This window comes from Candoia aspera, chromosome 8 (genome assembly GCF_035149785.1).
Source record: "Candoia aspera isolate rCanAsp1 chromosome 8, rCanAsp1.hap2, whole genome shotgun sequence".
Classification (NCBI taxonomy): domain Eukaryota; kingdom Metazoa; phylum Chordata; class Lepidosauria; order Squamata; family Boidae; genus Candoia; species Candoia aspera.
Window position 1 is genome coordinate 41,814,266 of NC_086160.1, and position 18,586 is coordinate 41,832,851.

At 38.7% G+C, this 18,586-nt stretch overlaps 3 protein-coding genes across 7 annotated transcripts in view; all 3 read left to right on the forward strand.

Moving 5' to 3' along the window:
- Positions 1-18,586, forward strand: part of LOC134502095 (uncharacterized) — a 161,460-nt gene that overhangs the window by 85,428 nt on the left and 57,446 nt on the right. The window lies entirely within an intron of this gene.
- NDUFC1 (NADH:ubiquinone oxidoreductase subunit C1) overlaps positions 1-18,586 on the forward strand; it is a 92,395-nt gene that overhangs the window by 9,486 nt on the left and 64,323 nt on the right. The window lies entirely within an intron of this gene.
- The window catches only part of ELF2 (E74 like ETS transcription factor 2), a 38,716-nt gene continuing 30,454 nt past the window's right edge, over positions 10,325-18,586 (forward strand). For 2 of the 4 annotated variants that reach the window (XM_063310662.1, XM_063310663.1), the window contains exon 1: positions 10,325-10,620. The gene's annotated coding sequence lies outside the window, so the exon portion shown is untranslated. The remainder of the gene's footprint in view (positions 10,621-18,586) is intronic. The other 2 variants (XM_063310661.1, XM_063310666.1) reach the window with 2 other exon arrangements.

Genomic DNA, 18,586 nt, shown 5'->3' on the forward strand with positions numbered 1-18,586 from the left:
ACAATATTTCCTTAGTCTCTTGCTAGCTGACCAGGTGGCAGGGATTTCAGCCAAAGTAGCCCAGTTCTGTGTCAGAGCTATGATTAAACGTAAACAACTCCTTCAAGTGAGGTGATGCTGAGCGTTTACTAGGCTTCCATAACTGTAGAGTTATCCAACAAACCCTAGCAGGGCTTCAGCAAGTATTAGACTTAATATAAATTAGCATAGCCTTACATTCTTGTAGTGTTCTACAAATTCTAGCATTATTTATGTCCTTTTATAGTTATTTGTCTTAGTAATTTTACCTTAATGTTTTTATCTTTACCTTACTTTATTCTATCAATACGACTTTTTATTTCTGTTTTAGCCTAATTGTTATGTTATTAGTTATATGCTGCTGGTCTGTGGTTGAAATAAAAATTGGTTGATTGATTGAATAGTAATACCAATAGAAGAGAATATATGTAGCTCAGGGTTGAACTGTGGAGTTCTTGGTGCTCTCTGAGCTTGGAGTGCAAATTCAGAGTGAAAAATAATAGTACAGAGTATAGTAGTTGTCTTAGTAATAGTAATAGTAATTGTCATAGTAATAGTATAGAGATAGCAATAGAACAGAACATAGGAAGCACTCGCATATCACTTTTATATGAGTGTTTTTACAAAATAAAACATCTCCCCAACCCTTATAGGGAGATATAAAGAAACCACCTGTCCAGGGTCCAGTGCTTTTGTGTCTCTCTTAAGTCTGGGTCAATCTAATTGGGCATGATTTAAAAAAGAACCTGTGACAGCTTCTTAATTACTATGCTGAAAATTCTTACTCCAAGGCCCTGTTCTTCAGAAGTATTGCAATTGTGTGAGATCTATAGATGCAGAAATGCATGGAGAAGGGTCCTTTAGAATGGAAGATGTGAAGAAATTACCAGGTGTTTAGTTCTCTTAAAAAGGTATAGCCCAGCATATCATTTCCTTCAGATCACAGTAGAGAGACATTCCAGGAATTTTGTAGAATTGTTTTGTAATACATGAAAATACATTGCATAGTTCAGGGCTTGAAACTGCAGTCTTGGAACTGAACCAATGCCTAGTGAGTTCAATGGGACTTCTCAGTAATTGTGTATAGGATTGTAGCATCCATTCAGCTTGCTGTTGGTCTGCCTTCTGTCCTCATCATGCTTGTACTGGGAAATTTGTTTTGAAATCTTTCTGTCCCTTTACTTTTGCCTTTTCAGAATTAAAAAAAGAAAAAGTAAATGTCCTTCCAAACCCATTGAAATAGTGAGATTTCTTCAATCAGACTTTTCCAGTGCCAAGAAATAACTCTTTTTAAATGCATCCTATAAAAGATAATTTGGCATGTATAAAGGCACTGCTGTTTCATGTTATTGCACTTGTAGTTGACCATCCAATAAACAGTACTGGACATTAATTTTGCTTGCCAATCTGTCCTTTGTGTGAACAAATTAGTTTGCTGAACATTTATTATATGTCTTGTAGAGATACAATAAAGTACTTAGATTCAATGGTATGTATTCAAGTTATTTAAAAACCCAACTATAGCTTATTTACCTATTATTATCTACTAAAATTATAACTATAGTGATATGAGGTAAACTCTGAAGTTATGGATTTATTTATTTACTTTCGCCTGTATATTGGGGAGGAATTTAAAACCAGTAAAATACCTATTTCTGAATACAAACTTGTATCTGTTGGAAACCTCATTCATCTGTATGGCTACATGAAATAAATTAGTAATAAGAATTAAGAATGGAGTCATCCTTCAGCCTGACAGTTGGTTGTTTCTTTAAGAAGCTTTACGCTTTTTGTCTGAAACTGTCTGAACTTTTTTCTGGAAAGGAAGCTTGCTTATGAAGTTGCTATCCAAATTTCAATCTGTTCTTTCATTCTGGCAGTGATGCTAGCCAGGTGTTGCGTGCACAGTGGTTACCACAGGTCCTTATTGGTGGACTACCCTGCTTCGATATTACGTGCCCGCACAAAAGAAAACACAGTTTTATCATTCTTTCTATCACTTGGGCTAGAAGGGAAAACTGGAAGAACTCTTGTCAATTTCACCTGTTTTTCTTTTTAAGGGTCCATCATCAGAATCCATTGGTTAACTTGTTTAAAAGGAAAGCTCCTCTGTTTCCCCAGTCTACTGGGAGCGGGGGTCACTTCAGAAGGCAGCAAGCAGGATAAAATTATTGAAGAGGGCAGCAACCTGTGGCTGGAAGGTAGGGAGTATTCTTGCCACAGTGCACAGTAGCCAGTTGGAGTGGAGACATTATCTACAACAAAATGAAGCACAGTTTGTAGCAGCAGAAGTTAGAAAACATTTACCTTGACAAAGAGGAAAAAAAAGGAAGGAAGCACGGAAGGAAGACTGGAAGAGCCCAGTGGCCTTGTTCGTTTATTAATGCATCCCATCTTCACATTGGTTTGTTCCACAGATTTATTTCTAACATTGTCAACTATCAAAACTTGTCAGGCAATTCATGTTGCTGTATACATTCCCTTAAATCTTGTTTACATGCATGTTATATATTCAAAACATACATAATCTGATAGAAAACAAATCCTCCAGTTTTGTAGTTTGAAGTAAGCATTTCTATTATGTTTCAGAGATCTTTAATTTATAGAATGGCATCAAGCAATACCGTCATTTTCACATGATTATGGAGAGAACATATAAACAATGCTTATTTGTTTCCTGAGTTATATCTACAAAGGACAGAATTGTGCAGGCAGTGGCTTTCCTGTAACATTCTATAGAAGCAAAAGTTGGACTTTGAAGGAGCAGGATTAGGAAGAATATTAATGATTTTGAACATTGGTGCTGGAGAAGACTCCTGAGCACCCTATGAATATCCCAGAAAACAAACAAATGGATCATAAACTAAATCAGTTCAGAATTCTGACAAAGATTGGCATTTTTATGCTTATACATTTCTTGGAGAATTTAACAAATTAAGTCAAAATTAAAATTCTCACTTCAGGTGTTGAGGTTTCCCCCCCCCTCTTCTCTTTCCTGCTGCCCAGGTTCACATGTTGGTCTTTATACATGCACACAATTAAGTTGTGCAGTGTTTTGAATTTGATTTTTAAAAAATTCTTTGCAACATATAGAATTGAAAACTTAGCACCCGTCTGCAACATCTTAAAGCAGCTTTGTCTTTTCCCAGGATTGTGTGGTAGCTGTGGAGAGCAGGCCCCGCACCCCACCTGTTCTGAAGCAGATTTGGAAGATCAAATCTAAAGCGCTGTACATCCCTACAAATCATGTTCTGCCATTGAACTACAGCAACTCCCCTATTTCACAAAGAGGCACTGACAAGTGCAACATGGACACTTATACAAGCTTTGAGTCACCTAACCCTAACCCTTTCTTTCCTCTGTGCCTAAATAGCTACCATACTGAAACCCTTTGAACTGAAGGCTTGGTTGCTATCGCATCATCATCTATTATTATTGCCCAGCTATGAACAAGCCTGGCAACAAAGAACCTATCCTCCTCCTCCAAGTTCTTTGAATGATCTTGCCAAATGCCTTAGCAAAAAACCAGTTTTGTTCCTTTACATCATATGGTCTGACTGAATCTTGGGACTTGCTTGAACCAGGTCACAATGACTTGTTAAGAAACCATTGTTAAAATTCTTCTGTATTAAAATTATGTGACTCAATCCAATTTGTGTCCTTTATACATCCCTTATCAGATAGAAGTAGATGGGCCTGCTTTGCTTTTCAGCAAGATTGCTGTGGAGTTGGAAAGATAGCTTGATGTTAATGAGGTACTAGTGAAAGGAGTCTGTTGTTAGGGCTTTTAGATACTTGGGCAGGGTTTTTTTTTTTTGCAACTCTTTTCCTTGTACTTTTGTTGCTAAGTGGTGAACAGGATTAGAGCAAGGTGGCAAACAAGAATTAAAACAGGATACAAATTCAGATGTAATGTCAAATCATAGCTAACTCAGCCAAGATTCATAAATTGAAGAGAGTCTGAACAGTCTTATGAGTCTTATTTGTTCACTCCAAACTAGAGTTAGAGTGGATGTATAAACAAGTCATAGTTTAACAATATGTTCAAAATGGTTGTATTTTTGGCAATGTATTTTTAGGCAAGTTTCATCCCATGATTCATCCCATTCACACATGCCTGATTTGATAAATTTCTGCCTAAATTCAGTTGTAAGATGGGACACAAAGGCAGAAAACTATCCCCAAGTTTACAATTCTATAACTCATTGAAATATGTTGAATACACAGCATTGTTAAGCGGTATTTCTGATATAAAATCATGCTTTTCTCATCAATGGCCTAAGAATCTTGACTAGCTTTATGAATATTTATGAATCTGAAGATTTGGATGTTGCCTGTACATCAACCACACTTTTCAGTCTCAACAACCTAAGTGAATATACCTTCAATTTGACTGAATTCAGTTCTATTAAAAATGCAGACAATTCAATATTCATATCTAGAGATAAAGGTTTTATTATGTTTTAGTAAAAAAGCAATGCATATACACACATACATATATACATACATACAAAAGTCTACATACCCCTGTTAAAATGCCAGGTTTTTGAGATGTAAAAAAATCAGACCAAGATAAATCACTTCAGAATTTTTTCCACCTTTAATATAACATATAAGCTGTACAATTCAATTGAAAAAGAAAAAAATCTTTTAGGACAAAAAAAAAAAAAAAACTAGAATAACGTGGTTGCATAAATGTACACCTCCTCTTATAAGTAGGGATGTGGCTGTGTTCAGAATTAACCAATCACATTCAAACTGATGTTAAATAGTGTCAGTACACACCTGCCATCAATTAAAGTGACCCTGATCAAGCCCACATAAAGTTTGGCTGTTCTAGTAGGATTTTTCTGACATTTACTCAGTTGCCTCTTACAGCAAAAGTCATGGTCTGCAAAGAGCTTACAAAGCATCTCACTGTTGGAAGGTATCAGTCAGGAGAAAGGTACAAAAACATTTCCAAGGCATTGGATATACCATGGAACACAGTGAAGACAGTCATCAACAAGAGGAGAAAATATGGCACAACAGTAACATTACCAAAAACTAGATGTCCCTCAAAAATTGATGAAAAATCAAGAAAACTGGTCTGAGAGGCTGCCAAGAGGCCTACAGCAACGATAAAGGAGCTGCAGGAATTTCTGGAAAGTACTGGTTGTGCACTGCATGTGACAACAGTCTCCCGTATTCTTCATATGTCTGGGCTGCGGGGTAGGGTGGCAAGATGGAAGCCTTTTCTTACAAAGAAAAACATCCAAGCCCAGCCACATTTTGCAAAAACCTACATCAAGTCTGACAAAAGTATGTGGGAAAATATGTTATGGTCTGATGAGACCAAGGTTGAATTTTTTGGCCATAATTCCAAAAAGTATGGTGCCAAAACAACACTGCACATCACCAAAAGTAGACCATACCCACAGGGAAGCCTGGTGGTGGCCGCATTATGCTTTGGGGCTGCTTTTCTTCAGCCAGAACTGGGGCTTTAGTCAAGGTGGAGGGAACGATGAACAGTTCCAAATATCAGACAATTTTGACACAAAACCCTCAGGCCTTCAAGTGAAACATGAAGTTCATAAGCATGTCATGTTCATCATCCATAGTGCTTGCTTTTTAAACATAGCCATCATACTTTAGCCAATGTAAATATTTTCTTCCAGTAGGCATGTTTCTGGGAGATATGCTTGTGGGCTTATGAGAGGAAGGATCTACCTTTCCTACACATAAAAAAATAGCGATTAAAGCTTTTGGTAAGTTGAATAACTTGTTTTATAATATATTTAAAACTGGGGCATAAAATATTTCAGCTTAATAATTTACAACTTTTTGAATGTCAATGCCTATCCCAACACTTCGCCCAAGTTTGAGTGGAGGGGAATGAACATGCCTTTATTTTCATTGGAAGAAGTGTAAAACATATACCGAAAAAAATACAGTGCATTTGAAGTTGCATTTTTATCTATTTCCTAGGGACTTATTTTTTTAAATTGGATATTCTATAAAAGAGTCAGGATACAACATATTAGTGGTTGGGGCAAAACAGGCAGTAATAAGGCATATGATGACTTGCTGTCTCTCTGTTAAAGACAGGTAGACCAATCACTGTTAATATCTCACCAGATGGCAGCATCTGGATAACTCTGGGCTTGGAAGCTAAGTAGTATTGGAACTGGTTGGTTCTTGAATAAGAAATCACCAGATAATTCCAGGGCTATAAACTAGATTGGGAAGTTAATATATACAAATATAGAGAGCCAGTTTGGTGTAATGGTTAAGGTGCTGGCCTAGAAACCAGGAGACTGTGAATTCGAGGCCTGCCTTAGACATGAAAACCAGCTGGGTGACTTTGGGCCAGTCACTTTCTCAGCCCAACCCATCTCACAGGCTTGTTCTTGTGGGGAAAATAGGACTATTAGTATGTTCACTGCCTTGAGTTATATATTTAAAAAAGTCAGAATGAAAGTCTAATAATAATAGCCCCAAGGCCATTTCTGTAATATTGCTAGGAAAACTGCATGCATCTGTGCATATAGCCATCAGGAGTTAAGCTTCTTTACATATTGTTGTTGACTAAGTCACAGTTGGTCCAGGACTAGATTAAGGCCAACTAATGCCTAAGCAGTGGTGCTCCTTGATGGAAGCAAAACTCTCATACCATGAGATGGAAACAAATGTGATATCTGACAACACTTTCAAACCAAGCTTTTAAACTTTAGTCATTCACCATGGCAAAGAAAACTTTTTTTTAACAATGCAGATTAAAGTGGAACATGGCAAATAAGGACAATTACAAAAAATAGACTAAAGTCAAGTGTGGCAGTGAAAGAGTTAAGGGCATGATAGCTAGGGCAAAAAACTCTGGATGCCCACCTTCCCTGGTGCCCTCACATGTGCTTATTTTGCTTAATGGTTAATCCAGGACTGAATTGGTCATATATTTACATAACATGCTAAGGCACATCAAACAAACTGCATTTTCACTTGGCATGATAAAATGTGGGAGATCTGCTAGCTGATCTAGCTATATTCTTAGTAATTATTGCTTGATGATTTTGCCATGGCATTCCCAAATGTTTATTAAGAGTATTCATCCCTACTAAATAGCATATCAGCTGTTCCCATCAGATTCCAGAAAAAGAGAGAGAGAGAGATGGAGAGTGGCTTTGAACTTCATGAAAGGTTGGTTTCATTTTTCTCACTCTTTTCTCCTCTGCTACAAAATATTCACAATACTGCTGTTATAGATTAGTTTTCTCCAGCTTGTTTGCAACCTCCGTCAGCAACAACAGTGATCAGAGAGAGGAATTGCATTCCAAAACACTAGAGGGCACCAAGTTGGAAAAGGCTGTTTTATACATGTACTAACAGTCTTTGATGAGAAATGAAATGCCACTTTCTCTAAGTTCTGACAATTCTTTCACTCAAGATATTAAAATCTACACCAATTTCCTAAGCAGTAGCTCTCCTTTGAAGACATTTCCACACATAATCTTAAAGCAAATTCCCAAAGTTCCCTAGTTGTGTTGGGATTACAATATCAAAAACTCTTTTATGCATGCTGGTTGAGAATGTTGGGAATTGTAGTCCCAACAGATGTAAACAACACAACTCATACTGTATAGTACTCAAAGCTTCCCTCAATATGACAAAATCCTGAAAATATGTCTCTGGCTTCCTAGCAGTGAACACATTACAAATTAAATAACACATGACTCTTTGATCTTTCAACGAGGCCTAAATTCTGTTGCTTGAAGTTACCGCCTTGCTCTGTCTAAGGTAGAGTCAGCTCCCATTAAGGTTATCCCAATGAGCTCAGAGTCCTTCTCAGAGTAAAGAGAAAGATTTGCATCTTTGCAGAAGTGAGCTTTTCCAGTCTGAAAGCCAGAGTGATAAAGGTGCAAGGCAAACTCATAGCAATAAAGTAGCAAGCTGAGATAAATTCTAAATCAGGTGTCAACAAAAAAGTAAGCCAGCAGGACTAGCAGAATTGAAAATCCAACATAGAAAAGCAAAGGGTGAAAGAAGCTGTGAGATATAGGCTTTGTTGTACAAAATCTGCTAGCCAACTTTTGCCTACAAGCTTTTCATTAATCCCCCTCCTCTTTTCCACACAATATTTGTATATCATTCTTTTTCTTTTTCATCAAAGGAAATAGTTTCTGCATCAGGGCACTAAATCAAGAACTTCAGGGCTGATGGAAGCTACCAAATAAAACTCATACAAGCTAGCAATAGATCTGACATTCAACAATAGAGACAAGAATGCTTTATGTTTTTTTTTTCAGTGGGGAAGAATGACTTTATTTTAAAAGGAATATACTGCTTTGAGGGAATGTTCAGTATAGTACACAGAGATTTCTTACTATCTTTTATAGACCTCAATTGTTATAATTCCATTATCCTCATTACTTTATCTCCCTTCTAAGAGACCTCAAGCTATTTTTTATATGTGAGGCTCCTGTTAAAGAGATAGGTAAAGTCTGAAAAATAAGGGGCAAAATCCTTGATCCGGCATGAGACAATTTTCTCTATTTGTTTTCACTTTTGATTTGACCTTAGCAGTTCCAGTTTTAAAGGAGTGTTCTTGGTCTTCTTCTGACACAAGTCTTGGCATACAAGTAATGCCTCATTCACAATCCTGCTGATGTTACAACCAAGGCTAACATCTGCTGAGCTCCAATTGGCTGGTTGAGGCTGCTGTAGACATGTCCCCTTCCCTCAGAGCATTGTGCTCTATACCTATTTTGGCTTCAACTGCAGGAGAAACTGGACATTCGGTTTCTAAGAAGTATCCGCCTGTGTAATGCCTGGGCCATGCTTTGCAAAGTGCTGTTCACGTGTTTTGTGAGCTCCTTACATACACTGGTATATCAATCTTCTGGAAGACAATGACTAGTTTTATTGATACATGCTCAGCATTCTTTCAGAAGACCAACAGACCTGTCTGTATTAAAAAAAAAAGGGCTGCTAGTTAAATTGAGAAAGAGAGATGTTGATGGTACTCTCCCAGATCAATGCATTAAAGATTGCCTACTCTAACAGTATTGCACATGATCCATGGGATACTTCCAAGTCCTGCTTACGATGGCCACATACCACCTGCCCTGCCATGGTCTTGCAGCACTTACCAATTAGAAATACTGTATTTGAAAGTTGGGGTGAAATTGACAATAGTTCTGTCAGTTTCCCCTTCTAGCCCAAGTGAGGGAAAGCTGATCAACTTCTGTCCAAAAATATCCCAGCTGACAGTTCCTGGGGTGGAGGATGTGCTGGGATGAAGTGGGAGAGTGCTCTGTCAATTCATTGCGCAAGCTGCGCCTCCATGCTTTACCCTGCAACACTCCAGTGACTTGTCAGTTGGGTAGTATTTGGACAATGGTGTGCTTGTACGGCAGAAGACTGGTAGACACATATTTAGAAACAGCCTGACAGATTACCAAGCATCTTGAAAGCTAGCTAGAGCCTCCATCCCAGGCACCCACCCATACTCACCCTGCCACAGTTTAAGGAGAGTGATTGGTTAGTGACACTGGGAAGGAAGGTGGGGAAATACCAGGGAATTTACCAACTCTGTCCTTAATTTGTCCAAGAACAAAATCACTTGCAAGCCTCACTACTGAGGCAGAGTAGGGCAGTGTGTCAAGGCAGTGCAAATTATGTCACCGTATTATTTGACAATTGAAAAAATAGAGGAACAGCCCACAGTGAGTGGGTGTGTCATAGGCACATAGCCACTTTATCTTAGCCCAACATACCTCACTGAGCTGTGAGAATAATGTGAAGGATGAGCTCGCACATCTTCTTGTGCTCAAGGCTGCTAAAGTCCCGATGACCACTAAATGCAGCAAAGTTGCAGAAAAAAAATAATCCTCTGCTGCCATCCAGTGGTCGCCCAGATTTTTGTGGCCCAGATGCTACCTTGGAGAAAGACAGCACAGAAATACAAGAAAAGCCCTGGATGGGACTTGCCTAAAGAGCCGAGAAAGAAAAGTATCAGCTCTTTACCACTGCTAAACTGACCTGACCTCCAGAAATGTTACTGCTATAGTACTCCTTCTCCTCCTCGTGTCCTTCCTCTGTAGCAACCGGCGGAGAGAAACTGCCGAATCTTTCAGCTTCAATTCCTCGGCATGTAGCAAAATAATTCGGGATATTAGCTGCCATACCCCAGCAGTAGTGGAAGAGCAGGAGCAGCGGCTTCTTTCTGCGACGGAGAGCGCGGCTCTCGTGAGCTCATGCCCGCTCAGCGAAGGCGCTTCAGGTGCGCGAGCATGTGCAGAAAGGGAGATCGGGGGCCGGAGTCGCGTAATTCTCTTGGCAGCGAGCGGCAGGGCGGCGGGTGAATGAGGAAAGCAAAAAGGCCAGCCTGCCTGCCTGCCTCCTCTATCGCATGGGCCCAGCTCCCTCCCCAGTGTCTCCTCCCCCGCGTTGGGCGGCTGCTACTCTCGCCACTGCTGTTAGCGAGCAGCCCTCCCTTGTCTTTCTCATCCCCGCCCGGAGCTGGTTCTCTCCCGGCTGTTGCTACCGGCTGTTTGCCTCCCGCTGCTGCTTGGCCTGCTGCGAGAGGGCGAACGACAGGACGCTTCGCTTTGACACATAAACAAGGTAAGGGGGTGGGGGGGGAGACGGAACAGGGGAGGCGCTCCCTTACGGCGTCCCGGTCCGCGCCGTCGGAGGCGACACCCCGAGCCTTTTGGCCCAGAGAGAAATGGCAGCGGCTGTCTGGGGCTGAAGCCGGCCTTGGCAGCAGCGGCAGGGAGAGACGAGTCCTCGCTTAGTTTTTTCCCCCTTCCGAGGGCCCGTGAATGAGAATCGGGCGAGGAGGGGTCGTCCCTCCCGTCAACAGGAATCGCCGCGGGGAGGGAGAGCCGAGATCCATCTCACCCCCCGCCCCATTTCCCCCTTCGTCCGTTGGCGAGCGTGTGATCTGGGCGACCGAAACGGCCGGGAGAGGTTGGGCTCAGGCTGGGAAGTCCCAGCGGGGTGGGGGGCGGTATCTCAGATAGGGAGTGGGGGGGGGGGAATCCAGCTTTCCTTGTATTTATCGGTTTATATGTGTGTTGGTGTGTATGTACGTTATGGGAGCCGCCAGTGATTAAGGGAGACTGACATCAACTGCCCCTGGAAAGTCCCCCCTCCCCGGTCCGCCGAACTGTAATTTTCCTTCTTTCTTAGTTAAATGATTGTGCAACTTGTACACAAGAATGTGGTGTGTGTAGCGGGGGAAAGACAGGGACGGGCAGGGAAATCTGACTGAGCTAGCAGTAGGTTTCACCAAGCGAAGGTTTGCCTGTCAGGTTTTTATTTGGGTAGAAGGGAAGAGGAGTCTCTTCGCTCCCCGGCCCTGGCCTTTAATCGAAATACTTAACGAAATTTGCAAATAATGAAGGGAGAACAGAACATCTGAAGGAATTGTCTGAAAGCCGCAAAGGGGAATCTTTGAAAATACCTTCTCATCCACCCCGCACCCTCTTCCCACCCCGGTGGAGGCTTGGCTTTGTTGATGATCTTGGAAAGGGAAGTGCAAATGGGTAAGCGAGGCCCTGGTTGCCGGGAAATGAAGCCGCTTCAGCCCGTCCCCTTGTCAATTGGGAGGACATTTCTTGCCTCCTAGCTCTCCCCCCTCAAGCCTTTACTTTCGGTTTCTCGTATTATTTCCCGGATGAGCACTGCATACGCACGTACTTGAGAGAGCCTTGTTAGACTGCTAAAAATCGTGTTCCTTCGTGGTTGTGACAGGGCTCCTCATCCCCCCCCCCCCGTTACATGACAAAACAATATCGGAACGTTTGAATCTGCGTGGCCTACAAATATTTGCGACGTCTAATAAGATTGGCTATACAAGAAAGTTGTAACTGCATCCCGACCATTTGTCTTTATTGCTGACTTATTTCTCCAGAGCGTTTTTAGTCCTGGATTTTTTTATGTTTGGGGAATCTGAATGGGATGGCTCTTCTAACTGCATTAGTAAAAAAATAAAAAAAGAAAAGGAACCAGTTGCTGATTGTTTCTGAAAGGGAGATTATCCTTTTACATTTCTGTATTGTTAGTTTTATAACCTGCCATCTCTATAGAATCTCAAGGCATTTACCTGAAGATCTTCCTTCATGTTATCCCAGCAAGAACCCTGTGAGGTAGATTGAGCTGAGAGAGGAGGAGTGGCCTAAAGTCTACCTGTAAGTTTCCATGACTTAGTCTAATCTGGACTTGAACCAGGGTCTCCCCGGTTCTAGTTGAAAACCTAAACCATTTGACTGCACTTACCCTTGTTTTGTTTGCATGATCTGTGCATCTGAAATACCTAGTAATGGTGGGGCCAATTGTGGCTGAGCAGGTACATAAGCAAAAAGTCAATACATGCTTTTCTCTCAAAATATTAGTAATGAAATACACTATAAAGATTAATTCTATTTATATTCATTTATATTTGATTATATTTATATTTTGAGAGAAAATGAGAATTTTAAGATAGCTAGAGAATCAGTATGTTATAATGATTAAGATAATGGACTATGATGAGGGAGACCCTCAAATCCACCCTCACCTATAGAAATTTTCAGGGTTTTTAAGGTCAATCTTTCTCTCTCTGCACAATCTACTTGATAGAGTTATTCTTACGGAAAAACATCTGAAAAGTGAGCGTTACCTTGCAATACTGTTAAATATAGTTATTATGCCTAATTTGGCATTATCTATAGAGTTTTATTTTTTCAAGTATTTTAGAACATTAAAACAATGTTTTTCCAGCATTTTCAACAGTGTTGGTTGTTAGTATACGTACAAAACTACATTGGGTCATTTACTGGGTGATTTATTAAAATCAAAGCATGTAGAAAAACTGTTTTGGAAATGTTTTGGAAATTTTTCTGTCAACCAACCAGTCTCATACAGAGTTGGGTGGCATATAAATTTAATTAATTATTGATATCATGCATATGATTTGTGTGCTTGCGCTTTTTCCCTCTTGATCTTCTATTAAAATAAAATTAATGGCATATGTTTTCTGTATATTGTCTTACATAGGTATGTGACAAATTATTAAAATGTTAAAAATTATTTTGTAGTACCTTAAGTAGTTAGCTATAACAGAACCCTCTGTTTCCCAAGTATGGTCAATATTATGGTGGTAGAAGGGTGTTTGTATATGTTATATGTTTGTGTGCGTGAAAGTGACCTTTTGGATGGTGTCTAATGTAGAAGAAAAAGCAGAAGCAGGAGAATCTTGTACCTGTATCTATCCTGTAATTGTACTGAAATGTTCTTTTTTCAAGATTGCTTCAAATTAATGAAGCAATCAAATTAATTAAACCAAAAAGATTAAACCTTTGGCCCCTCCCAGATTTATACTTTGTTTCATTTATATATCAAGCAAGACTTATTATTGCTTCATTAATTTGAAGCAATCTTGAAAAAAGAAGGGGAATCAGTATAATTTTAAAATTTTAAAAATTAAGGGGAATCGGTATAATTTTATATTGTACCATCCTATCACTTCTCTTGCTTATCTCACATGACTTTTCCTGTATATGCAGGATAGCTGTTTTTAGGGGAGAAGTTCTTTTCATGTAAATCACAAGTATAGCTTTATTTTGTTTGGTAACCTAGTATATGTCTAGTGGTTAAGGTGCTGGGCTAGAAACCAGGAGTCTGTGAGTTCTAGTCCTGCCTTAGGCATGAAAGCCGGCTGGGTGAGTTTGGGCCAGTCACTCTCTCTCAGCCCAGCTCACCTTACAGCGTTGTTGTTGTGGGGGAAATAGGAGGAGGAAGGAGTAATAGGTATGTTCGCCACCTTGAATTATTTATAAAAATAATAAAAGTGGGATTAAAATTAATTAATTAATTGAATGAATGAATGAATGAATGAATAAATAAATAAATAAATATGGCATTTCATTTAGAAATGACTTATTTGGGAACTATGAGTCAATGAAGAAACTTCTGAAAAGTCAGTAACATTAAACTCACATGTTTATATATAATCTTAAGGACATGAAATGCTATGTGAGTACTTTTAAGTTTTCACATTGAAAATACTGTAATAAGTCTTGCTTGATATATAAATGAAACAAAGTATAAATCTGGGAGGGGCCAAAGGTTTAATCTTTTTGGTTTAATTAATATCAGTGGGTTCTGAAAGCTCTTTAACTTTGGATAGATTGTGCTTTAGCTTTTATTTAGTTCATGTTTGTAGCAAACCCCACATTTAGTGGGATGCAATCTCTGTATCATTTTGTTAGTAATACATATTATCAGAAACAAAGAAGGTTGCTTTTACATAAATGTCCATGTAAGTTGCCTAACCATGACTTTTACTGGATGTCAAATGGGGCAAAAAAGGAATTGAAAATAGACACACCAATCTTTGTGGTAAATAAAATAAAAGGCTGTATTTTTGCCTTGTCCTTAAAAGTGTAGAACTTGACAGTGTTTTGCAGAAATAGAAGAAAAAACTATAGAGGGAAAACATTGAAATAAAACATCTCTAAAATGTAATTATTATAACAATATGGCTTACTTTTCCCACCTTTTCTTCAACCATGTGTATATATTTTCCTTTTAGGATAATATTCATTACATATGATGAAATGAACTCAAACCCACAAGTTATGCCATAATAAAATTACAGTTTTAATACTAAAAATGTTTCTTCCTGGGCTCAAGTGGAGCTCAGGATAGGCATACATGGATTTGTATTGTAAGAAGTCAAAGGACTCTTCCCCCCCCCCCCCCCATAATATAGGCTTGCCCTCTGAAAATAATACTGTCCTTTCATATAAAAATATTCCTTTTGCTCCACATATGGGCCATATTTTATTTTCTTCTCATTTTTAGTGTCAGCTTGCTACTACTAAACAAAAGTTAACTTTGAAAATCCTATGCATGTATTTAAGTTTCAGTGTTGTGGTTGGATCATTATTTGATCAGACTCCATCTAAGATTGTCAGTGATAGGTATCCACTAGGATGGTCCAGTTAGAGACAAAGGAATTACTTCACTTTTAATTTACTGAAATCTGTTGGGAAATAAATAATTAGAATATTGATCTCAAGCAATTCTGACTGAATCTGGCTGAACATGTCACAGAGTCCATTTGCAGGCCTATGAGATGACCATAATGGTAGAAATCAAATCCTTTTTTGTCATGATGCATTAATTGAATCACATCCAATTTTATTGTTCTGGATGGTAAAGGGTGTTAATAGCTCCTAAATAATCTCTGTTGTAGGATGATCCATTAGTTGTAGTAATTGCTTGAATCATTTCATCCTCAAAAATATTTAAAAACTACTTGATTCTGTGAAGGATGCAAGATGGAACTTCGACTTCTTTCTCCCAATAGGTGAAAAAGCCATAAAAGAAAATGGGTGAGGTTAATAGCTTGTGTAATAAATGTCTCCCTGAATCAAGTAGTTCCCTTTGCCTTTTGTGAAGATGGTGATTTGCTCTATTCTTAAGAAAACTACCATTATACAAGGAAGGAGTTTATCAGCTTTGAACCTGTCTGTGATCACTCCCATTTCTTATTAATGGGAAATGAGCTTAATAGCCTTTATAGTTAATTGAAGGTATTTTAGCATAATGTACCATGGTGTGATAATTTTAATCTGGTTTGGGGGCAAGTTATGGATGTTCTTTATCTTAATATAGACATGATAATGCACCAGTATGATTGACCTAGATGTATTACTTGAATAGAGAATTGAAGGTAACATAGAGATTAACATTTTTTTTCCAGTTCCTAGTGGAGTAATGGGTCTTGATTTCTGATAATTTCTGTCTTTTCTGTGGATCACTACAAATGCTGAATCATGTTTTCTATCTTTTGGAAGCCTGAAAATAAGTTATTATTACAGTAATATAGTGACAGTTCTGTATTTCAGTGGTCGATTTAGAACAGTGCACAGATTTTTGTATTAAAAAGCTGTGAACAGTGGTTGGGTGAATAAGATTGGCTTTCAGTCTGGGTAAATCAGAGATGAAAGTAGTACTTTCTAGGAAGGGTATATTTTCTGTGATTGATTGGAGTTTTAATTCCCAGTGGAACAGGCTTAGAGTCTGGTCTACAAAGAATTGGACCCATTCCTCCTGGTTGCTGCAATTAGTTAATTATCATTAGGTTGAGTTTGAATCCTGGTTGACCGTATGGACGAATGCTCACTCTCTTGACCTGTGTTTAATAATTATTGCTCTTCAAAGACATTCTAGTAATCTTTGATTCTGTTCACATTATCCATTGTCGTTCTCTCGTTTAACTTTTCTCAGCTTTCAAGCTTTTTTTTTTCCTTCTGGTCTATCATCCACCCAAAATATGTGACATTCTGTTTGTTGTTCACTGCCTTAAGAGAGCAATTACCCTTTATTTGGTCTGGGATTGATTGGTTCTTTTTGTAGTCTGTAGTACTCTTAACAACCAAACTGCATGCCCATAATTTGAAGGTATATATTTTTTTCAGTGTTCAGTTTTCACAGGTGTACATTATGAATGGAAATACTATTACTGTTACCATTCTGATCTTTATTGTCATTGAATTGTCTCTGTTATTTGTGATTTTGTATAAGTTTGACACTGCTTTCTTCCATAGAATATCTACCACCTTCACTTTTTTTGCTGTTGGCTTTAAGTTCATTAAGTGTGCAGGCAGGTTGATATTACATTACCTTTTTTTCTTTTCAGTATTTAACATTAACTCAGATTTTTCACAATTAGTTTTACTTGCGTAATGGTTTTTTCTAAATCTTCTTTACTTGCAGCTAACAGAATAGTGCTTGTCTGTATATCTCAATTGTTACTGTTTCTACTTCTTATTTTGATTCCAGCTGATATCTCTTGCAGTCTTGCCATTCTTAAAATGCATTTGCTGTATAAGTTAAACAGATGTGGGAATATATATATCCTTGTCTTACTTGCTTCACTATTCCGAAATACTCTGTTTCTCCAAACTCATTTTTTCCATAGCTTGTTCATTATAAAGGTTCCTCAAGAATAATCAGGTGTTATGGCATACCCATTACTCTTAATATTGTATGTTCTACGTTCTGGTGTAATCTACACGAGGTCCTTCTTGTAGTCAATGAAGCAAAGGTAAAGCTGCTTTTTGTATTTTCTTGGTTTCTGTATTATCTATCTTATGATAGCTATCTGATTTTATGTCTAACTCTCTTTTCTGAAACCTGTCTTCAGTTGGCATTTTTCTACATATGGTTGTATTAATCTTTGCAAGATCTTGAGCAAAATGTTGCTTGTGTGAGGAATTAGTGCAATGGTTCAGTAAGTGTACATTCCTTCAGTGTCAGTATATTCTCTGGTCTTATTTTTAGGCTATATAACCATGTTTCATATTTATTGACATAGGGCAGCCTCTTCTCCTGCAGCTTTGTAACAATTCAGTAGTTGGTATTTCATCTGTTCTAGGTGCTTTCCTAATACTTTATGCAGAATACTATTTCCATCTTCCTTTAACTTCATTTTTGATTGAGATTTCCTTATATTTTCCCCCTTATTCTGTCTTGCTTGACACAGGATGTATGCACGCATGCATGCATTGTACAACCTAATTGTTTCCTAGGGGTTTCATCCTTTGATTTTTCCTTGCTCTCATGATAGCCTGCTTTGAAAAGAAATTGGATCTTCTTTATAATTCTGGGGTTCTTTTGTTTGTTTGGTTTTTATAACATTCAGGTTCCTTTTAAAGTACTTAAGCTTGCTAAGTATTCCTTAGGCTGATCTTCTATTTTGACTGTACATTCTCCAGGTCATATCTTGTTGGCATACATACTCTCTTTAATTATCTTAGCTTAACCTATATATTTAATAGCAATAATTCATGGTCTGTTTCACAACCTGTACCAGGATGTGTCCTAGTTCACCACATTTGACAATTCCATCTTCTGTTTTATATTGGTGTAGTCAGTTTTATTCTGAGGTTATTCATCTGCTAATGTCCAAATACAGAGTTGAATAACATGCTTAATGCCTTTTTGAGAAAGGGGGTGATACCGTATGCCTTGAAGAAGGCGATGGTGTGCCCAGTTCTCAACAGGCCATCCTTGGACCCAATAGCTTTAGACAACTTTTGTCCAATCTCCAACCTTCCCTTTTTAGGGAAGTTAAGAGAGTGGTTGGCACTCAGCTACAGAGGGCCCTGGATGAAGTGGATTATCTGGACCCTTTGCAGTCTGGGTTCAAGCCAGGGTACAATACCAAGACAACACTGGTTGTGCTTGCAGATGACTTCTGGAGGGCTCGGGATGGGGTGGTGCAACCATTCTGGCCCTCCTAGATCTCTCAGTGGCTTTCAATACTGTGGTATCCTTCTATGGTATCCTACCATGCCAGCTTCTGGGGTTGGGAGTGGAAGGCAGACTCCCACCAGGCAGATGATATTGTCACAGTGCTGACTGAGTGCTTGGAGGCTGTGAAGGTCTGGATGAGGAGGAACCAACTTTGACTCAATCCTGACAAGACAGAGTGGCTTTTGGCTTTTGGCTTTCTGGGGTCCAGGGATATGCCATCTTTTGTTACCTTTTGTTTTTATATTATTTATCTTTTAATATTGATTCTTACATTTTT